This window comes from Bos mutus, chromosome 12 (assembly GCF_027580195.1).
Source record: "Bos mutus isolate GX-2022 chromosome 12, NWIPB_WYAK_1.1, whole genome shotgun sequence".
Taxonomy (NCBI): Eukaryota; Metazoa; Chordata; class Mammalia; order Artiodactyla; family Bovidae; genus Bos; species Bos mutus.
Genome location: NC_091628.1, coordinates 18512476 through 18524949, shown reverse-complemented (window position 1 = coordinate 18524949; position 12474 = coordinate 18512476). Strand labels below are relative to the sequence as shown.

Here is a 12474-nt window from a genome sequence, read left to right as displayed (position 1 = left end):
AATGGCAACCCACTCCAGTATTCTTGCCAGGAAAAGCTCATGGACAGAGGAGCCTGGTAGGCTGTGGTCCATGGGGTTGCAGAGTCAGACACAACTGAAGCAACTGAGCAATATTTCTTGAGCACTGTTTTAAACATTTTATGTGTAAATACCTTCAATCTTGACAACAACCTTATGAGATATGAATAATTATTATTATATCCCCAATTTACAGATGAACAAACTGAGGCCAAGAGCTATTAAATAAATGTCATCCAATGACTATGAGGTAGAACCAGGTTTCAAACTCTGGTAGAGTAACCCCAGAGACCATACTTAGAACAAGATGCTTCATTGACTCTGTAACTAGCTAATACATCTGGAGGAAGCTAGGAGTTGATTGCTAGAAATGATGCCTTTGATCTTAGGACAGTTCATTTGTGACCATTCTTTCTGGAAGTTACCAAATGACAAGGACAATTTTCTTGGAAGGCCATTTCTAGCCTGTGTTAATAAAATTGTATCATCTTCAGATAAGAAGGTGCTTCTTGTACTGTTCTTTAGAGTCCTTGACCTCAAGCTCATTAGAAGCAGCATCAAATTGTTTCAATATGAGCTGAAAACAAGGGGGATGGGGAGTGGAGTGTGACTCTGGGGCTCAGAACATATCTTCACTCTACACACAAATTTTTTTAAATTTTATTTTTAATTGGAGGATAATCAGTTTACAATATTGTGATGGTTTCTGCCATACATCAACACAAATCATCATCGGTATATACTTGTCCCCTCTCTCTTAAACCTCCCTCCCACCTCCCTCCCCATCCTACCCCTCTAGGTTGTCACAAAGCGCTGGTTTACACACAAAATTTTATTGGTTTGGCCAGGTCACCCCTGAATCTCTGGCTTATAGAAGGTACTGGGTGGCAACCTCTGTGTGAACGTCAATATCTGTTGTGTCTCTGTTGAATTCTGGTACTCTTACCCACATTGAATTCTATTCCACTGAGTCAAAGACTTAAGAAAGATTAAAAATAAATTGCAATCTCTCTTTTATTAGGCCTACCCAATGTCTTCCAAGAAAAGAGCATAAAGAATGGTCGGCAGCAGTTAGCTGTGCCTATTGCTGACCTCCTGGGATGGAGGCAGAAGCAGCAGACAGCTCATTATCAGTGTGTTCCCCTGAGTGCTGGGGGCCGCCATGTTGCACTTTCAGCCTGGAAGCCCTCCAATCTCTCACCCCAACCCCCGACTCCAATTTTTAAGTTGTCATCATGACAATACTCACTCCATGCCCTTCTGGTCTCTGGTCTGCTGTAATACAGGCTGTCTCCAGCCAGTGAGTCAATAGAAGTTCAAAGTATTTGCAAGTGAGGAAATCATGGTTTCCCAGAGCCGGTAAGTGTCTAGCTTTTGAGACCATTCTCCCCAATTTCCGTGAGTCCAAATATCTTTTTTCTTTCATTTGGCTGTGCCAGATTTTAGTTGTGCTGTGTGAACTCTAGTTGCAGCATGCATGATCTAGTGTCCTGACCAGGGATTGAACCTGGGCCTGATGCACTGGGTTTGCAGAGTCTTAGCCAACGGAGCACCAGGGAAGTCCCCTAATATCATGCTTCTGCCTGCAACCTTTGGGAAGAGTTTAATCTCTTTGTTTTGGGTTGCTCAGGGGATCTGTTCTCCTTCTACTTCAAATACTTCTTTTTCAACTCACACTTTTCTCTGATTTCCTAACCTAGGCTTTCTTTCTTTCTGACCAGCACTGTGGCGTCTTTGTTCTCTTTGACTGAAAGTCCTAAAAGTCTCAGAGTCCCTCCTGGGGAAAACGATCTTGTTTATCCATAGTTATCAGTCCTGTCATTGATGCAGGAACATGCAGTAAACTATCCACAAGAGGCCAGTACAAACAGTGGATGCTTCTCACCACAGGGGAGGGACAGGGATCCAGAAATAAAGCTACAGGGGCACAGAGGACAAATTTGCCTGGTCCCCAAATTGTTACTTTTGACTTGCCAGAGGAACATTAAACATTCACACACAGACTCATTCAACAAATGTTTATTGTAAAGTACTGTGCTCAAGCCAGTCATGGAGTTACTTGGGCTCTGCCTTTAAGGAGTTTTTGGTCTAGCAGGAAAACTGTGGCATGCATTGTACAACACAAAGATTATATTACAGGGACTTCTGTGGCAGTCAGGAGCAGTCCCTGTCTTCCAGTTAAGGGGGTGCAGGCTTGATTCCTGGTCCCAGAGCTAAGATCCCACGTGCCTCATGGTCAAAAAGCCAAAACATAAAACAATATTGTGACAAATTCAATAAAGACTTTAAAACATGATCCACATTTTTAAAAAGTCTTTAAAAAAGAGATTATATCATAGGCAGAAAGTGATACAGCTCTAAGAAATGTACAAATAAAGTGCCGTGGGTGCCTAGATTGCTTCACTGAAAAATCTGAAATGAATCAAAATTTTAAGAAGTAGGAATAAGGATTTATAGTGGGAGTGAATTTAAAGGTCAGCTAGTTCATCTGATTCACTTTGTAGATGTCACAAACTATCAAAATGCATTTTTTAAGAAGCGAGACACAAACCCAAGTTTATTAGTAATTATATTACAGAGCAAATGCACTAAGTTAAAAAAGAAAAGTATGTTAAGAATGGATTTCAAATACTTAGGTATTTTATTTTGGTTTTTATTTTTACTTTTGGCTGTGGTAGGTCCTTGGTGCCTGAGAACGGGCCCTCTCCAGTTGCCAAAAAAATGCATTTTAAAAAGTAAAAAAGGAGATATACAGTTTAATTGTGACAAAATTGGTCTAAAACATAAGCCCCTGCATTTCTAGCCTGGAGCTATTTTCTCTACACCAAGCAGCTTTCCCCAATAAGCCAAGAACATGTGGACCACAAATTGAATCTAAATTAGCAATAGCCAGCAAAGCTGTTGTTTTAAAAATGGGGATGACCATATTAATTGGAGAACGTCTCAGAAAATACGGGAAAGAACTCTCTGGTTATATTTGGCATTGATTCATTTCTTGTTATAAGAAACTACATCCAAAAGAGAGCTATAAAAATAAAGGAATAAGAAATGAGACCCTAAGAACGGTTATGGAAATCAGAGTTAGTCTGAAAAAAAGAATGTTAATGGGGGAATTCTTCAGCCTTCAGGGATCAGGAGGTCCCCCAACAGCTGTTCTCCATTTCTCCAGAAGGTAGAAAACAAGAGAAAATAGACTTGACTATCAAGCAGAAAAGATGAAGTCAGATGTTAAGGAACAGGCCCCTGATCTGAAGATTCTAATACACACAGACAGAGGAAACTGCAGGATCCTGTGGCTTGTCTTTCTCTTTCAGTCTCAGGAAAGGGAACCAACGCCTTTCCTAGAAGTTCTGTAGACCTGGCTGCAAGTGAGGATGGAGTCATTTAAACCTTTTAAGGATTCCTCCCGGTATTTGGAAGATTATTCCAACTCCAACACCCTTACTCTATTTGATCTTACAAATGAGGGGAAAACAAAAAGATAAAAATAAAATGCTGCTTAATATTTCCTGGCAATTATAAACAGAATTGTGGTGGTTTAATTGTTAAGTCGTGTCTGACTCTTTTGTGAACCCATGGACTGTAGTCTGCCAGGCTCCTTTCTCCATGGAATTTTCCATGCAAGGACACTGGAGTGGGTTGTTATTTCCTTCTCCAGGGGATCTTCCTAGCTCAGGGAAGAAACCCATGTCTTCTGTATCTCCTACATTACAGGCAGAATCATTACCACTGAGCCACCCGAGAAGCTGCTGCTGCTAAGTCGCTTCAGTCATGTCTGACTCTGTGCGACCCCATAGACGGCAGCCCACCAGGCTCCCCTGTCCCTGGGATTCTCCAGGCAAGAACTGGAGTGGGTTGCCATTTCCTTCTCCATTGCATGAAAAGTGAAAAGTGAAAATGAAGTCGCTCAGTCATGTCCGACTCTTAGCGACCCCATGGACTGCGGCCCACCAGGCTCCTCTGTCCATGGGATTTTCCAGGCAAGAGTGCTGGAGTGGGGTGCCATTGCCTTCTCCAACCCGAGAAGCTGGAGCTACACAAATAGAGTGGGATCAGACATTTCCATAAGGTGTCTGATCTAAAATTGCTAAAGAGGGGTCTTGTTTTGCAAATAGCCATTTTGAGTCAAGGCTAAACATGAGACTGAGAAGGAGCCATGCTAGTTTCTCAAGCCTTTCCATGGAATTCCAGAGCCTTCCCATTCTCACTCTTTCCTTTCCCAGACTATCATTTCTTTTTTTTTTTTTTTTTTTTTAAACTTTACAATATTGTATTAGTTTTGCCCAACATCGAAATGAATCCGCCACAGGTATACCCGTTCTCCCCATCCTGAACCCTCCTCCCTCCTCCCTCCCCATACCCTCCCTCTGGGCCATCCCAGTGCACCAGCCCCAAGCATCCAGCATCATGCATCGAACCTGGACTGGCAACTCGTCTCATACATGATATTACACATGTTTCAATGCCATTCTCCCAAATCTTCCCACCCTCTCCCTCTCCCACAGAGTCCACAAGACTGATCTATACATCAGTGTCTCTTTTGCTGTCTCGTACACAGGGTTATTGTTACCATCTTTCTAAATTCCATATACATGCGTTAGTATACTGTATTGGTGTTTTTCTTTCTGGCTTACTTCACTCTGTATAATAGGTTCCAGTTTCATCCACCTCATTAGAACTGATTCAAATGTATTCTTTTTAATGGCTGAGTAATACACTATTGTGTATATGTACCACAGCTTTCTTATCCATTCATCTGCTGATGGGCATCTAGGTTGCTTCCATGTCCTGGCTATTATAAACAGTGCTGCGATGAACACTGGGGTACACGTGTCTCTTTCCCTTCTGGTTTCCTCAGTGTGTATGCCCAGCAGTGGGATTGCTGGATCATAAGGCAGTTCTATTTCCAGTTTTTTAAGGAATCTCCACACTGTTCTCCATAGTGGCTGTACTAGTTTGCATTCCCACCAACAGTGTAAGAGGGTTCCCTTTTCTCCACACCCTCTCCAGCATTTATTGCTTGTAGACTTTTGGATCACAGCCATTCTGACTGGCGTGAAATGGTACCTCATAGTGGTTTTGATTTGCATTTCTCTGATAATGAGTGATGTTGAGCATCTTTTCATGTGTTTGTTAGCCATCTGTATGTCTTTTTTGGAGAAATGTCTATTTAGTTCTTTGGCCCATTTTTTGATTGGGTCATTTATTTTTCTGGAGTTGAGCTGTAGGAGTTGCTTGTATATTTTTGAGATTAGTTGTTTGTCAGTTGCTTCATTTGCTATTTTCTGAAAACATCTTTCAGGTGTCGATGAATCCTCAGAATTATTAACTGAGGATGGCATAAGTCCCTGGTTCCAAAACCTGGGCATAGAATTATCTGGAAAGTTGAAAATAAAATATAAAAGTCTAGGTCTTACTCCAGAGCTTCTTATTTAGTAGGCGGGGGTGGGGGGGGGGGGTACTCTCCAGGTGGTCCCAATGACCAGGTCTAAGGATAATTAACTTGTGATATTTTCCTCTCCTGAGGTATTTTCACTTTAAGAAGGATCTCTTAAAGACCTCAGAGAGTTTCAAATCCCCAGTAATTCCGAGATGGTGAAATCCCTGCTGCAGGTGGTCAGAGAAGTCATTTTGGGGATTTCATCCCCTGAATTGTTCCACATGGACTCCACCTACTCTGCAGACTTGGTCGTGACCTTGGCTTTGCAAAGGGGAGTGTCGCCCTTGCATGGGAATAATTCTAAGGAAAGGAGCAGAACCGAAAATCCTGGGACAAGTGACAGCAGTCCTTAGGGAGGGATGAAGTGAAATGCAAGGCAGGCAGACCAGCAGACTGTTTTGGGGGCTCTGCATGGGTTGTGTAAACCCCTCTAGCCTGCTGTTTTGTATTCTTTTGTGAAATGGCCAGTTAGGTGTGGCCAGAAAAGGTGACAGCGGAAAGGCTCAGGAAAAAATAAAGTTTGTTATACTCACAGGTCCATAAGAGCACAGCACGCCACGCAAGGCTACATGGGAAAATCATCAGGGTAGCCAGGAGGCAGAAGGCAAGAGGGAGGGGAAACTTTAGCCCAGAGACTTTATTGGTGTTTCCTTGGCAAAAGCAACGCAGAGCAGGGTCAACAGTTTAGGATTGCCTACTTTGAGTAAGTTCTGTAGGCTTTGGGCTCTCGGGGTGGTCCCTAGAAGCCTGGAACTTGGCTCAGGGATGACGAAGGCAGAGGAATATTGCATTCTGGGGCCTGTGGGCCCCATAGAGGAAGTAGAGCTCTGGACGGGTTAGTTTGCATAACAAGGGCATGTTCCTGACTGGGTCCTTTTTCATGTCTCTACAAATTAGCTAGCCCAGGTAGACAGTCTCTCCCCAGCCAGAAAGGTTTTCTAAAGATGTCAAAACATTATAAAAAACCCAAAATTAAAAATATTTAAGGACAATTGGTTTCTTATCTGAGGGACTTTATCACTATTATTTTTATTTTATTTTTTACCACACCCCATGAGCTGGTCCCCATAGTGTGATAGGTTGCTGAAATTGTTGAAATTCTAGATTTGCCAATTTTCCTCCCGTCTTGAGACATTAAAAAAAAAAAAAAATTAGCTTAGGAAACTAAAGGACAATAAGAAACAAACCTGCAAGGAAATAGACTATGAATTGTTTACTGAACCTTAAAGCTCAGACTTTCAGCACTGATCCTCAGCCCGGACAGATAATCAGAGCTGTTCTGAGAAATTCCTTGCTTTGTAAATTGGAGTATTTGAGTATCACACTGACAGGAACTCAATATTTTTCTTGGAAGGATTTGGTCAGCCTAAACTGGCCGTTCATTAGTAAATGGAGTCATGCCCAGGTAGTGATTACCAGCTAGTGTTTATCTCAACTACAGTGTGGCAGAATCTTAGTTGTTCTTCTAAAAATCTCTTCTTCCCTTCTTATTAACTGGTCACCTAACTGCCTAGTTAGAGACTGAATTTCCCAGTCAACTTTGCAGCTAGCATGACTGTGATTCTATTGTCCCTCAATCAGTAAACTTGGGGATGATCTGATGCTAGTGACTTCAGCTTAAGCTAATTGAAAGAAAATTGCTTGCCTAGGACTCTCGTTCATTAAATGGAAAGCACACCTACCAGAGAGTCAGCTGCAGTCATGGAGAAGAGGCTAATGCCCCACGGGAGCAGATCAATGAGATGGAAGGAACCTGGGACCCTGAGGCATCTCCCAGAATCCAGCCAACCTAGCAACCGAAGTACTCCCCTTGGGACTTTTACAGAAGAAATAAACTTCTGTTTTATTTAAACCTTGTATTGTGGATCTCTTTGTTATGACTGCAGAGTCATTATCTAATTAATATACATAGTTATAAGTTGCCACTTTTTTTTTTTCTAGAAGGAATTACGGTTTTCACAGAAACAGAGAATCTTAGAATGTAGAAGACTCCCATGCAGGAGTCCCCTCTACACTAAGCCTTCAGGAGGTCACTCAGGCTCTCTAACCCTTTTGTGATGGGATCTATACCTCTTCACCAGGTGGCCCAGACCATGGGGCTGCTTTGTCTATACTGTGGATGAAGAATGTTGCCTACCATGTCAGTAAACAAAGGATGTTGTAGCCATCAAGCCACCAGCCTCTGCAGCTAACCCCAAAGATGTACCCTGAGGGGATTCAGGATGGAGAAAGCAGGATACTGGCCTTAGATAGTTAAGGTGCTTATCAAAGGAACAAGGTCAATAAGCCCAGGCTCCAGTATCTTCCCCTACACAGGAAAGCACTAAATCCGTTAACTTGAGATCTAGTTTTCTTTAATCAACAGTAATCTTTTAATGTTCCCACTACCTGCTTTTTCCTTTGTTTGGTTTTTTGCAAAATTCCTATATATCCTGGCTCCTCCCTGATCTCTTCCCTAGAGCAATCTGAGAGGCTGTCTCCTGGGCTTAAGTCCTCAGTAAATCCACTGAATGAAATGTAATCCTCAGCTTTTAGATTGTGCAGATTTTCAGTACACAATACTTTTATATCTTCCTCCTGTGGCCGACAGTGTAGTGTGTTGCTGCAAAACTAATTGGCCTATGAAACATGTAACCCCTCCCTCCCCTAAGTATGGTCTTGTAACAACCATTCTAGGAGATGTTCCTCAGATACAGCATTTTGGAGCCAAATAAATTTTGAAAATACTTACACTATACCTACCTCTAAAGAGTATATATTAATATTTCAGGTGTAGAAAAGTCTGAAATAAATTTGTTTAACTTGGTTTAATCCAGATTTTATTAAACATATTTGGCTATAAACCATCCCTAATCTAAAAAATTAATTTTTCCTGAATAATATCCATCCCTATCATGTAAAACTAATGTGTTCTATAAAACACATTTAGAAAATACAGATCTAACCCATGACCTGGCCTTAATTGGCACTGTTTCCTAGACCACTGAGCAGGTCAGTCACAGACACACAGAATGTTAACTCCACACTGGATAGAAAAATGTTGGAATTTGTTTATATTGCTTGGTTATTGGATGTGAGCCCAGTCAGTAGTAAACAGGAAATGTTTTTATTTGAGAATATAGCAAGAACTCCAGAGACAAAGGAAATACACACCCCAAATAAAATCCTTACCCAACAAACCATGAACACATAACTCAACTCTTCCTTCCCACAATTCCCTTTTACAGGGCTTACTAATAGAGAATCTAATCTTCACTGATAAGAAAACCTCGTTTGTCCTCTGTGTAATCTCAGCCTGGTTTAGTAGGAAGTGTATGGACTCTGGAGTCAAACAGCTTGATTTGAATTCCACGTACTGTCTTTGTGATTTTTAGAAAAAGTTGTTTATTCTAACTGAGGCTTAATTTCCTTTTTTATAAAGTGGGAATAAAAATACCTCATTATGGGGGACTTCTCTGGTGGTCCAGTGGTTAAGACTTTGTCTTCCAATACGGGGTGTGAGGGGTCGATCCCTGTAGGATCCCACATGCCTGGTGGCCAAAAAACCAAAACATAAAACAGAAGAAATATTGTAACAAATTTAAAAAAGACTTTAAAAATGGTCCACATCAAAGAAAATCTTAAAAATATCTCATGTTTGCAGGGATTAAGTAAGAATGCCAGCAGAGCCCCCACACAAAGCACCTGGCAAATAGTAGGAGTTAAAAAAAAAAGAATTATCTCAACTTCTCTATTCTCACCTCACCCTCCTCTTTGTAGATATTTCTATTTCAGATTGACCTTTCCATATATTTCGTTACTATAGGATGCGTGCCATATTCCTTAGCCAAATCCAAGAAATTTATTTAACATCTGTTTAAAATTAATAAATATAACTTGTTCATCTTGCTGCCCAGATAAAGTCTTTCTCTTCCAGATAGTTGTTATAGGATATGAATAGTTAGGCCCCCTCTTCTGTTCAATGAAATTTTTTGAGTTCTATCATTGAGGGTGCTATGGTGCCTTTTTACTATAATAATTGATTAATACTTGAAGAATATCAAAGACAGACACATTAACATTTTTCAACTAAATTGGATTTTCCCTCTTTATGGGGACAGGATATTGTGTCTATAATTAATTTTTCATTTATTCCCCTACAACTCTGTTTTAACAGATGTGAGCAGTAAGTGCCACTGAAAGTCAAAACTACACTTTGAGTAACCAAAGAATTTTTCAGGAACTGAAAGAGGTCAAAAGGTTAACTAATGGTTAGGGATTTGTTTGAAGTTCTGTTGGTTCATCACATTTGTAAAAGGCAAAAGTTTTGTTTGTGGCTATCATCGAGTAGCTTATGACAGACCCTCCCCTGAGCACAATTATAAGAGCTGAAGAGCAATTTTTAAAAGAACTCAGCTATTTGAAGATACCAGAAAACAACCATGGCAGCCAGGACTTCAAGGGCCAAAATTCCAGAGATAGCCCTTGACATAAGAATCTGATAAAAACGGAACAAGAAAAGAATGTTACAGGCTTTTCACACTCATGAGCCTAGTTGCAGAAATCATAAACAAAATATTAACAAATAGAATTCAATATTATATATAAAATGAATTAATTATCATGACCAAGTTGAGCTTATTCTAGGAATGCATGATTGTTTAACATTAGAAAAATCAACCAATGCAATTTTCTGTCTTAACAGAATAAAGGGGGAAAATTATATGATGATCTCAATAGATGCAGCATAATTATTTGGTAAATTTCAGCTTCCCAAAGGACTTGCAGAAAGCTAGAAACAGAAAGAAATTTCTTTAACTTAAAATTAAAAATGTTTCTGCAACAACCTACATCAAACTTTGTACTTAATGGGGAAATATTAAAAGCTTTCTCCTGAGATCAGTAATAAGTCAGAGATGACTGCATCAGTTCTAATCAACATTTTATTAGAGTTTCCGGGCAATGAAATCAGGACCAAAAAATAAAGAAATATCATAAAGACTTGAAAGGAATATATAAAACCATCATGATATGCAGATAATATAATTTAGTACATTGAAAACTCATAAAAATAAACTTAAAAAATGAATTTAACAAAGTCTCTGGATACAAGGTCAATATACAAAATTCAACTGTATATCTGAACATTAGAAAGAAACAAGCAGAAATAAAACTTTTTAATGATATCATTTATATTAGCATAAAACATACTTATTCAAATATGTGTTATACCTCTATATCCAAACCCACAAAACACTAGGAACAGAAATCAAAGAAGACTTAAATAATAGATTTTAGTCTTCTTAAATATACCATACTCATGGATTGAAAGACTCAAAACTGGAAAGCAGTTCTCCCCAAACTGATTTATAAACTTCATGGAATTTCAATCAAAACTTTGCAGAGTTTGTGTGCACATATGTGTGTTAACTGACAGATTGCTTCTGAATTTTACAGGGAACAACTTAGGGCCAAGAATAATCAAGACAATCTTGAAGAATCAAATTGGGAACTTATCTTGATGAATATAAAGACTTATACAATGCAACAGTAATTACGGGGGCTTCCCAGGTGGCGCTAGTGATAAAGAAGCCGCCTGCCAATGCAGGTCAGAGGTAACAGATGCGATTCCGTCCCTGGGTCCCTAGGTCGGGAAGATCCCCTGGGGGAGGAATGGCAACCCACTCCAGTATTCTTGCCTGGAGAATCCCATGGACAGAGGAGCCTGGTGGGCTACAGTCCGTGGGGTCGCAAAAAGTTGGACATGACTGAGTGACTAACACACACAGTAATTAGGACAGTGTGATATTATGCAAGGAGAGACAAACAGGTTAAAGGGGAAAAAAGGGTTCAGAAATAGAGGAACACCTGTTACGCCGTTTGATTCATAACAAAGATAACTACTGAAAAACAGTGGAAATGTATATAGTCTTTTCAGTAGATAATACTAAGCCAATTGGACATCTAACTGGAAAAAATAAATATTGATTTCTACTTTGCACCATTCATTACACCAATTCTAAGTTGATTGTGGACTTAAGTGTGAAAATAACATAGGAATGTAACATTGGAATATGCAAAGATATCTTTCATGGATTACCAAAAGTATTAGGCATAAATGAAAAAATGGATAAATTGGGATTATTAAAGTTAAGAACTTTACTAAAAAAAAGATGAGAACCAAAAAGCAAGCCTCAGATATGGCTATTTATAATACATATATCTGATATATCCAGACTTGATATGTGTGTAATCTCTTCAAGAAAATTAGAGATACCAAGGGAACATTTCATGCAAAGATGGGCTCTTTATTGAGACAGAAATGGTATGGACCTAACAGAAGCAGAAGATATTAAGAAGAGGTGGCAAGAGTACACAGAAGAACAGTACAAAAAAGATCTTCACGACCCAGATAATCACGATGGTGTGATCACTGACCTAGAGCCAGACATCCTGGAATGTGAAGTCAAGTGGGCCTTAGAAAGCATCAGTACGAACGAAGCTAGTGGAGGTGATGGAATTCCAGTTGAGCTATTTCAAATCCTAAAAGATGATGCTATGAAAGTGATGCACTCAATATGCCAGCAAATTTGGAAAACTCAGAGGTGGCCACAGGACTGGAAAAGGTCAGTTTTCATTCCAGTCCCAAAGAAAGGCAATGCCAAAGAATGCTCAAGCTACCGCACAATTGCACTCATCTCACATGCTAGTAAAGTAATGCTCAAAATTCTCCAAGCCAGGCTTTAGCAATACGTGAACTGTGAACTTTCCAGATGTTCAAGCTGGTTTGAGAAAAGGCAGAGGAACCAGAGATCAAATTGCCAACATCCACTGGATCATAGAAAAAGCAAGAGAGTTCCAGAAAAATATCTATTTCTGCTCTATTGACTATGCCAAAGCCTTTGACTGTGTGGATCACAATAAACTGTGGAAAATTCTGAAAGACATGGGAATACCAGACCACCTGACCTGCCTCTTGAGAAACCTATATGTAGGTCAGGAAGCAACAGTTAGAACTGGACATGGAACAACAGACT

The 12474-nt window shown here is 39.9% G+C and overlaps 1 long non-coding RNA gene across 2 annotated transcripts in view; it reads left to right on the top strand.

The window, feature by feature from the left end:
- The window catches only part of LOC138990253 (uncharacterized), a 115620-nt gene that overhangs the window by 58990 nt on the left and 44156 nt on the right, over window positions 1-12474 (top strand). Inside the window, exon 3 of one of the 2 annotated variants that reach the window (XR_011466372.1) lies at window positions 7108-7237. The exons of the other annotated variant lie outside the window; for it this stretch is intronic. This is a non-coding gene — a long non-coding RNA (uncharacterized lncRNA). Of the gene's footprint in view, window positions 1-7107; window positions 7238-12474 lie in introns of those variants that run through there. 2 annotated transcript variants of the gene reach the window in all.